Here is a 13,384-nt window from a genome sequence, read left to right as displayed (position 1 = left end):
AAATGGTTATTTTATACGTGCTGCCAATATCATTAAAGCATTCTTTGGTGAGGGATTATGTTCACAAAAAATGGCCTTTCTTATGTGACGATAATCCTGCCATCTTCCTACCTAGTAGCCTAAAAACATATTTTAAAAACAAATTTTTTTTTAAAAAACATATTTTACTAAAACAGACCTATGATGAGCAATGTTGTTTACATCTCTATCTGTATCCAAACAGCTGCTGTTCCTTTTTTCACTTGAAAACTGTTTAAAAACCTGTTAAGTAAGAAACATTATGAACATTTAACCATTATCTCTACAGAATTGCACCATGCTATTAACAGCAGCATTTCAAGAACACATATTGAATGAAACAGGGCTATGTTTGTGGAAAGAGGTGGACACAAGAAGTGCAGGCAGGTGCTTGTGAAAATCTCAGTGGGCTTAAACTGCTTTTGCAGACAAGGGTTAGCTCTGTTTCTCTCCTATAGTAACCAATTTGTGTTTAAGATAAAGATGCCCAAAATTTAATTAATTTAATTTACATCTGGGAATATCTGCCAGGAATGCTTTATTATTATTTTTTTCCTTATCCAAGGGAAAGCCTGAACCGCTCCCTCTCTAATCTCCAGTGTAGCCTTTGTCCTGTACTGTCTCTTCCTCTGCCATTGTCTGTGTTGGTTCCGGGCAATCATGCCTCTTCACTCCAAGCCACATTTTAGCCTTATGTTGTTTTTGGTTCCAACCTTCTTGTTCACAGACCTCTTTTTTTTTTTTTTTTTTTCCTCCAAATGACAGTTTTCAAACATTTTTCTCTTGTTCTCTGGGAACTCTAGTTGCTATAGTGACACCTGATGATTACAGAGACAGTGACTACCTTTGTTAGAGCCTCAGTTGCTATAGCAATGACTGTTGGCTATGGGTTCAATGAAATTTGCTACATGGTTCATGCCCTTTTACACAGCAATACAGCTTGTAAAATCTTCTTTTAATTGTTATCCTCAGTAATGAGAGTGTGAGCCAAATTCTGTTCTAACTGAAGTCAGTGGGAGTTTTGCCATTAACTTCAGTGAGACCACAGCTTGGTTCTAAACTCCCGTGTGCATAAATAACAAAAGGAATCTACTTTCAGCACAGCTGTAAACGTGATTTAGTTTCAGTCTACTAGGAACATCTGAATGCCAACCCAAAACTTGGGTATCAGTGACTGTATTTTAGTAAAGACTGAATACATGATAATTTCTTTTGGACTATTACAGAAATGGTCAATTCTCAGGTCAAAAATATCATAGTCCTCAGGGAGTTATTCTTTCGATGAGAGGAATCATGAAACTAAAATGACATCTTTATAATTCTTAGATCATCTGTTTCTCTTCAAGAAGAAATCTTTCCCTATTGTTGCTTTGTGAACCAGTGACAAGAGAGTAAACTTTTTCAAGGAAATATCTTCACGTCACAGAAGGGATATCCCTATTGAAAAGGCAGATAAAATGCATTTCTTCTGAAGACCATTATTTCTTGGTAGTCTCACTGAATTTTCTTGATGTTATGGGAATGACCTCTGAAGAATGTCTTAAAGCTAGCATTGCCTTCGAGCTATTTCTGTTTTGTTTAAAATTATCTCCAGGATATCTTAAAGTTGTGGAAATCCAATTCAAGTACAAGTTAAGACTGGAAAATGCTATATTTGATGTGTCCTTCCACTTACATTTGTTTTGTAGTTTATACCCAAATTATCATATATTATGACTGTTGCAGTCACTTCTAAGTTACAGCCAAGATTATGAAATGTCTGATTTTCAGCATGCTTGGAATAAAAGCTCTGACTTTAATAGCTTATTCACAATTAAAAACAAACAAACAAACAAACAAGCCCCACTGTATTATTAAGGATGTCCTTCAACAGATTTCTACCACAAACCTTGTGTTTGAGTTCAGGTCAGTGACAGGAAAATGACTATATGATAGTTAATACTACAAGGAAATGTTTGTCATTTCATACTTGTATGAAAATGTGCTCATTTTAAGCAGTCAGGAATACATGAAAAAATCATGAAAGTACCTGAAATAACTACCATTAATCCCTTTTTAAAGATATAGGCCAAAATGATCACAGATTTCATTTGCTAAGTATGGAATGGAGAAACATTGCAGTTACTACAGAAAAAAAAAAAAAGAATTCTTTAAGAATTCTTTAGTAAATCACACCTTGTATCAGCACATATTTAGTATCAATTTCTACTCGGGTCACTCCCCAAGCACCAGGAGAACACTAGAAGTCTGTAAGCACTCCCATGCTTTTAGTGAGCTTACTGCTCTACTGCATTTTTCTTGGGCCCAGGCCAAGACTCAGGGAATCTGTGCTCACTTCTCTTTCCTTTCCTTTCATATAACTTCCTAAAAATTGGGAATTTCTTCCTACTACACGAGTTATTTCTGTTTCTTCTCCTGCTCTCTGAAGACTCTTAAAATAAATAATGAATAAAATCCTTTCTTAAGAATTCTGCTCTCCTTTGGTGATCAGTTTTATCCGATGATCAAAGTCCTTAAGAGGCATTTCTTCGGTTTGGTACTAGCCTGTTGGGCACACTGGTTGTTCTTGCTATTTACACATGCTAGGTTTTCTGTGATACAGGCTCACAAATTGTTAACAACTGTCTATTATCAGTCCTGTGCAATTATCTTTTGGAATTTCCGATTAATTTAGAATCACAAAATCAGAATGAAAGAAAAATTCAGGTTTGAAGGGACTTCTCAGGGGTCATCCAGTCCAGTCTGAGCCAGCTTACATCAGGCTCCAAATTTCTCAGGTCTTTAACTTGCAGGCAGAGAGGAGGTAAACAAGTGCTGCATTCAAGATTAATGTTGCAGTTTGATGAAGTTATATACACAAAAAAGATTTAAAATTGAGAGCTGAAATTCAAAAGTTATGCATAAATTCCATTATACTCAAAGCATCATATGGTGACTCTGCATTTTCATTCCTCTGTCAGTCTGGTCATAGAACAGCATTAGAACCAGCATTTTTTTGTTGCTGAGGTCTCATTTTCTTAGACCTTACGTGCACATTTTCCACTAATCTGTTTGTTATGGGAGACACAGGAGACTGAGATAATGAAAATTCTTGCGGACGACTAATATTGCTGAGATTTCACCCTGCTTTGCTTTGCAGCAAAAAGCCTTATGAATTCTGTACTGACTAATCTGCTCCATTTCTGCAGCATGTGAGCGATTCTGTCCTCTCTTCTAACATGCACACACAATTTATTTTGGATTATTTACATGTTCTGCTTGGATGCCTAATACATTCTTATATGATTTATGGAGATACATTCTAGAATTGGAAAGAGATGTTATTTTCCATGTCCTTCTATTAAGAACATACTCCCTGAAATGAGCAACAATCAAACCTAAAGCTGTGTCTATTGCTAGCTGAGGGACAGTGATACTAATTCCCCGCTTGAGGATGTTCTTTCCATCCATGCCCCATATTAAAATTTATTGCAGTTTCCTGTCACTGCTAGGGAGAGCAACTACAGGGGCTCACCATGCCAGGCTGTGGGAGACTTGGAACAAAGGTAGGTTTATGTGTCTTCAAGTTAGATGTGCTATTCTGCTCCTTAACTGCTTAACTGCGTAACCAGTGTGCTTGCAGGAGACTGAGACTTCTGCAGGTCTAAGTGTCCCTTGCAGCTTAGGCGCTTTTTAGGAAAAACAGAGTATCTTTTCAACATCCTTAAAAGTAAAAGGAAATCATAGTTTAAAAAAAAGCAGTTAAGTATCCCAGATAAAAATTGATATGTAGTTATTCAAGCCTAGCTGGCACTTGTATCATTTCTGCTTTGTTCTCAGGCTTGCTGTTAACAGTGTTCTTTATCCACTTTCTTGGCCCCAGTCTCTTTCCATCTCCATTGGTTGCAGGCCAGAAGGAACAGTTGTTCCTTATGAGACAACTTCAGCAAAAAAAAAAAAAAAAAAAAAAAAAAAAGGAAGGAAAAAAAAGAGGGTGTTGAACTTAGATTTACATATTGTTGTTGCTTGACTCATCTCCAGAGATCACAGCTTGAGTTCTGCTTGAGTTCTTCCATAAGGAATGTTCTCTCCACCATGTCAGACTGTCTAAACCTGGCAACACCAAACACTACCTGCTGATTACAGCTCTCTAGGTACACAGAAGATAGCAGGACAAGTCCTCAGCAGTTCTTTTCTGCATCTACATATTCTGTCACTCAAAATTCCAAATTGGAATTAATTGAACTGGTTTTGGAAGAGAGGAAAAACATCAGCTTCCTGACCATCTGGATTTTACTGGATTTGGAGATAAACAGTAATAAAGATTCAGCATTCCTCTTGCTCTTGCTTCAATCCTCTTTCTACCTTCTAAGAGTACAGAGAAATAGCCTTTGAATGTGATTCTTCATATATTCCACATTAAAAAGAAAAAAACCAAAAAACAGAAGAGGTTCTTTTTGGAGTGTTAAATGGGTTATATTACATCATGAAACATGTTTGCCAGGTTGAGTTAATGGTTAAAGGTTCTCTTTGTGACTCGGGAAGACTCTGGCAGCAAAGCACAGTATATTTTGTTTGAGTATTTGGAAGTCTGGTTTTACATATGGCCTTTTGTTGAAAGACATATTATGGGTGGGCAAAAAGTCAGATATTGGACCTGAAACAAACTAATTTCTTGGGTTACATTTGTGTCTTGCATACTAAGTAATTTTTAGGGGATTTAAAAGAAGTAAAACTGAAAATACCATCAACTAACTTCCCTTATATAGTATAGATGGTAGCAGGAAATAGTGAGAGTTGTTAGTATTCTGGTAATATAAAGGTTTGCGTTTTCCTGATGAAAAATTCAATCTCCTCCTAAATCCCCCATAGAAATCAGTTCCCTGGAATTTCATAATTCATGTCTCACATGAAAACTATTTTTTTAGCAAATAAGTAAGCACAACTGTTTTAACATATTATTTAAAGTCACATATAGATATATATCATTCAGCATAGCTCCAAAATGGAATATTGCACACAGAAATGTCTTTTACTGCACTGCTTTGTAAAAGAAAACAGTACGATTTTTGATATGGAAACTACCCCTTTGAGTCAATCCTTTTCTCAAATTTAAGAATCATTTGAAATACATGTGAAGGACCATAAGGCCAGCCAGGTAAACAGAAAGTATTATGAACAGAACTTGTGAACTGGAATCAAATCTAGGGTTCACTAGCCCTACAGAATAAGAAGAATGTAGTCCTTGAATGGTTTAAAGGTGTCCTATCATGACTGTTAAGTCTGCAAACCAGCTGCTGCTTGCCAACTTGATCATAAAGCTATGTTTTGCTATGTATGATGGAGACCTTTGTTCAGTTCTCTCTGTTAATAAATTCAGCAAACATCTGATTCTGGGAAGCCCCAGAACAAAAGCAGTCAGAAGTTTCCTCTGCAGTTTTCTGCTACAAATAGACAAGGTTGCATGTGTTTCATTGATGCTTTCTCTGGAGGACTTTTAAAGGTTACTGACAAATGAAAGGAAAAAAGAAAAACAGAACATCTTAAAGGTGAAGGGGCTAAGGATATACAACAGCTGAAAGAACTCTGTCAAGGTTTTCAAATATAAACTCCTTTCCTGAGTGACTCAAAAATACTAGCCAGTGCTTTCTCAAATCCAAGGAACAACAGGAGAGGTAATTTAGCAAGATAAGTAATTTACCAAAAAATAAGTAATTTACCACTTATGACTTTTTTTTCTTTTTTCAAGGAACTAATCCACGTCAAAAGCCCCCAGAGAAGATACTACCTATGGAATTGTGGCAGACAACAAAAATAGTGGATACAGAAAATAGACCTGATTAGTCATCTACTCATCCAAAGATTACGGTTATTCTGCATCACCTTGGCTTTTTCTCTCTGTCCGTGCAATCTAAATACAACAGACACATTTGATTTGCAATTCATAAAGGTGATATTGCCACAAAAAGAAGCAATTCGCTATTTGTGCCTTGTGTTCTGCCATTCTACCCGGATTCATTACAAAAATGAATCCCATTTCAGATTTTTACGTCCGTATTTAGACATTTGAGGCCTCCATTTCAGAAAATACTAGCTAAAATGATTAGAGTATACACTTTGTCCTAAGGAAGCATTGAAATTGCTTTCAATTGTCCAAACAGCTTCATGTAAGTGAGATAATATTTTCAAAAGTATTGTAAATAATGGATTTTGTTTCCAGCATTCATATCAGCAAGCAAATATTGCTAGCAATAGCATTTTTCAAGCTTCTGTTACTACGCAAATAGAAGTCAATACAATGGTATTTAATGTGGAAAGAGAGCTTTATTTCTTAAACAATAGTCAAAAATGTTGGTTTTGTAAACAGCAATTCTCTTTTTACTCACTTTTTTTTTTCATGTGATCTGCTTAGACCAAGCAAAAAAGGGGATTTTCTTAAAAATAAAACAACAACAATAGTCAATGATTAAGAAACCTTAAAAAAAATGTAAAAAGGGTTCTGAAATGAAACAACCTTTGAACACCTCACCATGTATCTGTCCATCTTGCATTTCTTGAGACATTGGACAACATATCGGTAATTCATGACATCCCTCTTTCACGAAGAGGCACAAAGTTTCCTGTGGGACAGTCATTCTGTCTGGTAGGAAAACTCACACAGAAAGAACAAGCAAATTCAGCTAATATGCAGCATCAAGGAAAAACTCTGAGCTCTCGATACTGAAACTAGTGTTGAGGTGGAACTGGGGGGAGATAGCATCATTCAAATGCATGGATCCTGTAGACTGAGAGAAAATATTTTCCCAAAGCTCACAAGTGTTAAGAAGCCTCTTTTCAAAACCTCTTCCGAGGTTTTTCTTTCTTCTTTAAACCTATAATGACTAGTTCAGGGCCTATGATGCTTTCTTTTTCAGAAATTGATCTTTTTGACATGACAAACTCATAGACTGAAAACTGCTAATCAAAAAATGCAGTTATAGAATCAATGACTTCTGCTTCTTCTAAAGCACAAATCTGAGATGAGACCTCTGAATTCCTTGCCTCACTTTGCCACACACTTCCTGCAGGGATGACATCATTCATCTCTTGTTGTGAGGTTTAATTTATTCATGCTTCTGAAAGACTTTGGGATCCTTGAATCCTATACAAGTGTTCAGCAGTGTTATTATGAATTGAAAAGCTGCCAGTAGCTACACAGATGATGCATATTTTCTTTCTACTCTGCCCTCCATTTCAAGCCCACTTACAGAAAACTAATGTCTTTGTTCCTGACGTGCTAAAGCATGGAGTAGACCTTGTGAGCCTACATTTTTAAGTCACTTCCAGAGTGCATAGGGGTCTCCGTAGGAGAATGGCATTTCTAAAACTGCAGAATCACAGAAAGCTGGGATCTTGCCAGTAAGGCAGCCTAAATAGTAAAGGATTACAGTGGCATACTGAAAAATAACTGTTCAGATACGGTGCTTGTCACTTCTGTAAAACTATGACATATGTTTGGAATCTTCTAGGAAATTAGAAAATCCCATGCTATAACCAATGCTTTGGGTGAAATTTTCTTTTGATTTGAAAATCTGCAGTAACAATTGTCTTTGCTTCAGTTTAAGACAGGAGGTAAAACAGAATCACACCAAATAGCTTTCTCTAATTTTTCAGAAGTGTATTGTGCTCCTGCAGCTGAACTGTAGTAGTACAAAATTATGGTTGTCAAGTGTGAGTTTACACAATTGGTTTTTGTACCTCTACAGTGTGAAATGCATATTAACTTCACTGAATAATATTGTTATCAAAAATAGGTTGAAGCAGAGCCCTCTGTTAACTTTACCACTGAATAGCATACTGCGGAAGATAAAATCAACACCATTTAGTGCCATATGAAAAGAAGCATGGAAAAAAAATATGTTGGAAACTTTCTGTTAATAGGTATTTTTCAGAACTCCAGACCTGGCTATCTGAATATATGGTGCTGCTTTTCCTATAAACAATGCAGTTTTTTTTTTTTTTTTTTTTTTTTTCTTGCAGCATTAATGTCTAGGAAACAAGGTTTTCATCAGTAACAGAAGCATTTAGCCGGAAACTTTAAAAAATTGATTGGAAGAAAAAAAGTGTCACTGAGTTGGTTTACTGGGTTTACTGTCCTTTCCCTACTGCAGACCTAAGGCTGAATTCTGAGTTGTGTTACAAATGAAAGAGTAATTTTATGCCAGTCACCATCTGTGAAGCATCACAACATCACCACACACTCTAGCATCATTCAGAATGCTATGAAGTCAAAGCTGCAAAGACATGCATCCTTGCTCCAGTAGTGAGATGTACTGATAGCGCTGCTTGGAAAAACTTAAGCAGCACAACTGTATGATGCTTCATTCTGTTAGTGCTTCACTTATTAAAAGCAGAGTCTCATCGATGAATGTGAGGAAACGATATCGCAATATGGCCTTGTAACACTGAAATAACTCATTTGTTACCTAGCGTGTTACTCCATTAAGTACCAACATACCAACCAGTCACAGATATCATTCTGTAATTCTTGTTTGAACCCTGCTGCGCTTTCAAATATACCACAAAGGCTGGAAACTGTGCCGTACTTCTAATGTTGGAAATTTTTCTTGCATGGAAATATAATTAGATCTTTAAGTTTGGGACCATGAAACATTTGCATCTGGCAACAGTGATTCTGATACCTATGGATAGATTGCATAAAGCTAACTATGCTACTCCAAATTGACAGGGCTTGCAATTATGCCATCACTAGATCTGCAAAAGCAGAGCAGGGAAGCAGCGTTTGTAACACTGTTTCGTGCCAGATGGCACACCATGTCAGAAAAATCTATTTGAGCCCTTGTGTTCTTGCATTATAACCAGCAGATTGTCAGCTGGAGAGAAGTACAGAAAGTATGTAATTTAACTGACCTTGTCTCTGTAGAAATTGATTCAGATCAGAGGATGAAACTATTGATGTTTTGACTCGGGGGAGGCCATTTCCTTTTTTTCTTTTCTCTCCCATATGAGATGTATCAGTGATTCATAAGGACTTCTGCAAAACTTGCTCTGAAATGTGAATGATTTGTGAACATGAAAAACATGTCATTTTAATAAAATAGCACTCTATAGCACTGCTTCTCTATCCTATCACCTCAGGTATCTAGAAGTAAGTTTATTTGGATTGCAAAATACCAAATACAGTTTTATTTATTTTAATGATTGTATGCTAGGAAACATCTTTTCGGATTGTGATCTTGAAGTTAAACTTCAGATACAAAATCAGGCTGCTCTGTAGTTGACCTGAAAAGTTCCTGGAGAAACCACTTCAGTGTGAAGACCCAAAGCACGTTGTGTCCTAACAGTGGCTAGAGGGTGCAAAACTTTCAGTTGCCTTAAGGTTATTTCATTAACTTTCAGTCAATTACAGAACATCAGGTAGTGCTCTTAGGAGGAAACTGGCTGAGAACCTTCAGGACTGGATATGTAGGGAGGAAAAAAACCAGCTCATTCTGCTTCCCCACCAGCACATCTTGCTTAGGTGCACGCTCTTTAACTTCACCATGTAACATGGAAAGATGCTCAGACTGTCCATTACTGTCACGGCTGCATGTTGGTCGAGCTCTAAGAGAGCCCTACCTTGGATTCAGCAAAGGCTTGTTGAACCCAAGATATTTCAAATGAAATACTCGACAATCAATGAACCGATGTTTTCTAACTATGTGAACAGCAACATATTATTATTATTATTAATTATTATTATTATTTTACAGAACCCAGATAAAAAAAACATGTGGGGTCATCTGTCAAGCCAGTCACTTATGTTTGTTCCTGTGAATTACTAATTTTTCAACCCAAACCAGTGAAAACCAAATTTCATGAAATAATGGCAATTAAATAAATAATGCAATTATATAAAGCAAGAAATAATTGCATTTACAATAAACCTTTATTGTATCCCCTCATTTCTTCCAGTGCTTTAATTTTTTAAAAGTCATCTGGACTGTTTTCCAGGAAATATGGGGCACCTTTTATTTTTTTATATCTCACTCATTATGACTAGAATAACACTGCAAATATTTTTAAGCTTCCTTTCAGTCTGGTAAATGTTCAAGGTTAATCCAACTTAGGAAACCAACCTACAGGTATAGCTGTCCTCTGAACAGGAAGCAGGTAAATACAGAAAAGCTAGTCTTAAATTTATATCTTTCCAAATGCTTTACAAGAAAAAGTATTTATTAGGATAGATAGAAACTTCAAATATACATTACTGGCAATGTTGTCTTAATTCATGTCCAAATGTTTCACCTTGTCAAGCAATTTTCATTTCATTTTTGTTTTAGTAAGCAGTTAAACATTGAGTGAATAAAGGCCTTTTTTATATATGTGTTTCCCTTAGGTCTCTAGACCTTTTTCAGTTAATGAAAGTCTATATCATGCAGTGAATTAATGAGTGAAATAATGAAACCAACCTCCATCACTGCGCATTGTTACCCTGCAGGCAAAGCCAGACTGAAGAACATTCATTTCAACTAGCTTTGGGTCAAGTTTTATAGTTGCAATATTTAAACTATAGTAAGTAAAATGATTTTAATGGGAGCTCTGAACATGGCACACTTGCATGCCAAATCTTTATTTAAATACAGGTGATTATATTTTGCTCACTGTCATAGTGCTAAGGTGATTATTATATATGATGCCAAAATACTGTGAAGCATTTTGCTTTGCCATTTTTTTTACTATTGTCTAATTTATGTTCCTGAACCCATTTTTAAAAAGTCATTAACCTTTCTGTCTCTTACACTCCTAATCCTTTGGTTCCCATTTACTATAAATGAATTAAAATGAATTGTTTTTTTTTTTCATCCCATCAGTGGTTATTTTCTTTTTTTTTTCTTTAGATCTATGTTGTGATTAATGAATCCAAGCTTAGTCATCTCTCTTATTCTTCCCACTAAGATAGATCTGTAATTTGATCCATATGCCATTTTTCCCCCATTTTTAGACTCCTGTTTCTATTTCTACAGGAGTACATCTTAATATTTGCATATTTTATATATGCTACTGTATCTGCCTTATGCAAGAATAAACTATGCCCATGTAGCACTTTTGAGACCCATTGTAAAAATATTTCCAATTATACAAAATAAAACTGGGTATTGTTTCTGTAGACAACTGCATGTTGAAAGTCATAAATGTACCGTGGATCACCATACACTTAAAAAAGGAAAATATTCCTATCATTGATTTTCAGGTTTGACTGAAATCTTGTGTTGGGTTCTACACATCCTTTCAAGCTGTTAGTCTCCCAAGTTTTCCCTGACCATCCCTGCTCTAACAATGGATGTGGTTCTGATCCCTATTCTTTCAAAATACAAATTCAACGCTTTCCCCCTTTTTAAGTATCTTTGCCTGTTAACTTTCCATGACTAGAAAGTTGTACTTAGTTGTCAATGAACACATGATTCAGTGGACTTTTCTTCAATTACTGAGTGTTTAAACCCATTTGTCTTTTTATTTATTTTTTATTATTTTTATTATTTTGCAGTCCATTTTTTACTTATGACTTTTTCTTTTACTGCTCTGCTCCTTAAGCATCCCTATGAAAGCAAGCGTTGGAGCCCCTCAGCTTAAGCTGAAGATCAAGCTTTTAAAATGAACATTTTGTAAACAGATTAATAATGGACCTACTGTCAAACAGCTGACCTGCCAACAACTTTCAAATATTTTTGTTTATTTCATGTCTGGAAACCATATATAGTATGACTAAGTACCTTATTTTTTCCACATTTGAAAGGCAATGCCGTGTACAGGGTATGGACATTTAAGGACAAGTCTGCTGGGTCAAACCAAAATAGCCATCGTAGACCAGTATCCTGTCACTAACAGTATCCATGAAGTGGCTGCCTAAGAAGCAGGAATAAGGTGGACATATACTTTTCCCTAATATTTTCACAGACTCTGCACCTGAAAAATCCTTTTCAGCTCGGGGATTTCCAAAGTCAGCTATATTTTCCGTGTACTCAGCCTCAGTGTGCTTTTCTTCTATGAACCTGTCCAGTCTTCCTCAGAACCAATATAAACTTGGAGCATCCACAATATCTTTTGGCAAGGAGTTGCACAGCTCTATTACCTATTGCATTATTTATTTTACTGCTTTGAAACTGGATCCTGTTAGCTTCTTCTTCTTCTTCTTTTTTTTTTTTAATTGTTTCTCATAGTTCTTGCATTGTAAAAGATGATGAATAGCTGATATATGTCCAGCCTTTCCATTACACTCACTATTTTGGACTTTTATCATATTCCTCCCTATCTTTTCCTCAAACTGAATGGTCCTAGTTTACTTAATCAATCCTAGTAAGAAAGTTATATTTTGATCATCCCTGAGCTCTTCTCTGAACCTTTTGAGTACTAATTTTTTTTTTTTTTTGATATAGTAGATTAAGGACCAGAATGAAGAACCATACTACAGGATTTGGATCCTTTTGACCCTTTTCTATGCCAATACTCTACTTCTATAATAATAACAGAGATTTCAGTCTGATTTGTAATCTCTGTATTTCATTTTCCTCATCTTTAAAGCAGGGATAACACAAAATACTTCTCTCATAAGATTGTTAAGGAGATTAATGGGATTTTTTTTTACTTTTATTGATTTAAGGAACACTCTTTGTACTTCCACTGCCTGCTGGACCAAGAGGCAAACTGTTCTAGGAAGTGTCTAAATAGCACAGCAGAATGGCATAGCTCATATTTAAAGACATCTCTGAAAATGTAAGATTTCGAGTGCAGTATAGACTGAAATTTTGCTATTAGAGTAAGGGACTTTTTGTTTTGTTTTGTTTTTTAAGAAAAAGGCCCAGCACAACAGAAGCCCCCAAAACATATTTCTCCTGGAATGGGTGGCAGGGAAGGAAAGCTTCTTCATAATTATTGACTATAATTTCTATAAAAATAGCAAGTACTGATAGTAAATACATTTTCTGAAACTCAATTACAAGATAGTCTTCTAATCTTTTGTATATGATGAAACGATATAGAAAGAACTTCATTGTGTTACCATTTGTACAGTAATTTCTCAATTTCTCATTCTCAAAGTCATATTAAAGCTATGTCTTTAGCTAATCTTCAACAACTGTAAGAGTAAAACTGAAAGACTAGATAAATCTAACCCATGGATTGGCTTCACTTGATACTAGATGTGTAGCTTTGGAAATGTTGGTGTTAAACATTAAAATTGAAAGGAGAGACATTGTCATTATTAATGTGTTTTAATGTATATATGCAACAGCAATGAAAAGCAAGCAGCTGCTATTGTGGATCACAGTTACCATAGCAATGCCTTCCCATAGTCACTCTGAGATTCATTTGTAATAATAGTGGCTTTCGTAAAGAAGAATGCAAAAGT

The sequence above is a fragment of the Cygnus olor genome, chromosome 9 (assembly GCF_009769625.2).
Source record: "Cygnus olor isolate bCygOlo1 chromosome 9, bCygOlo1.pri.v2, whole genome shotgun sequence".
Lineage (NCBI taxonomy): Eukaryota > Metazoa > Chordata > Aves > Anseriformes > Anatidae > Cygnus > Cygnus olor.
This window is presented reverse-complemented; position numbering follows the sequence as displayed.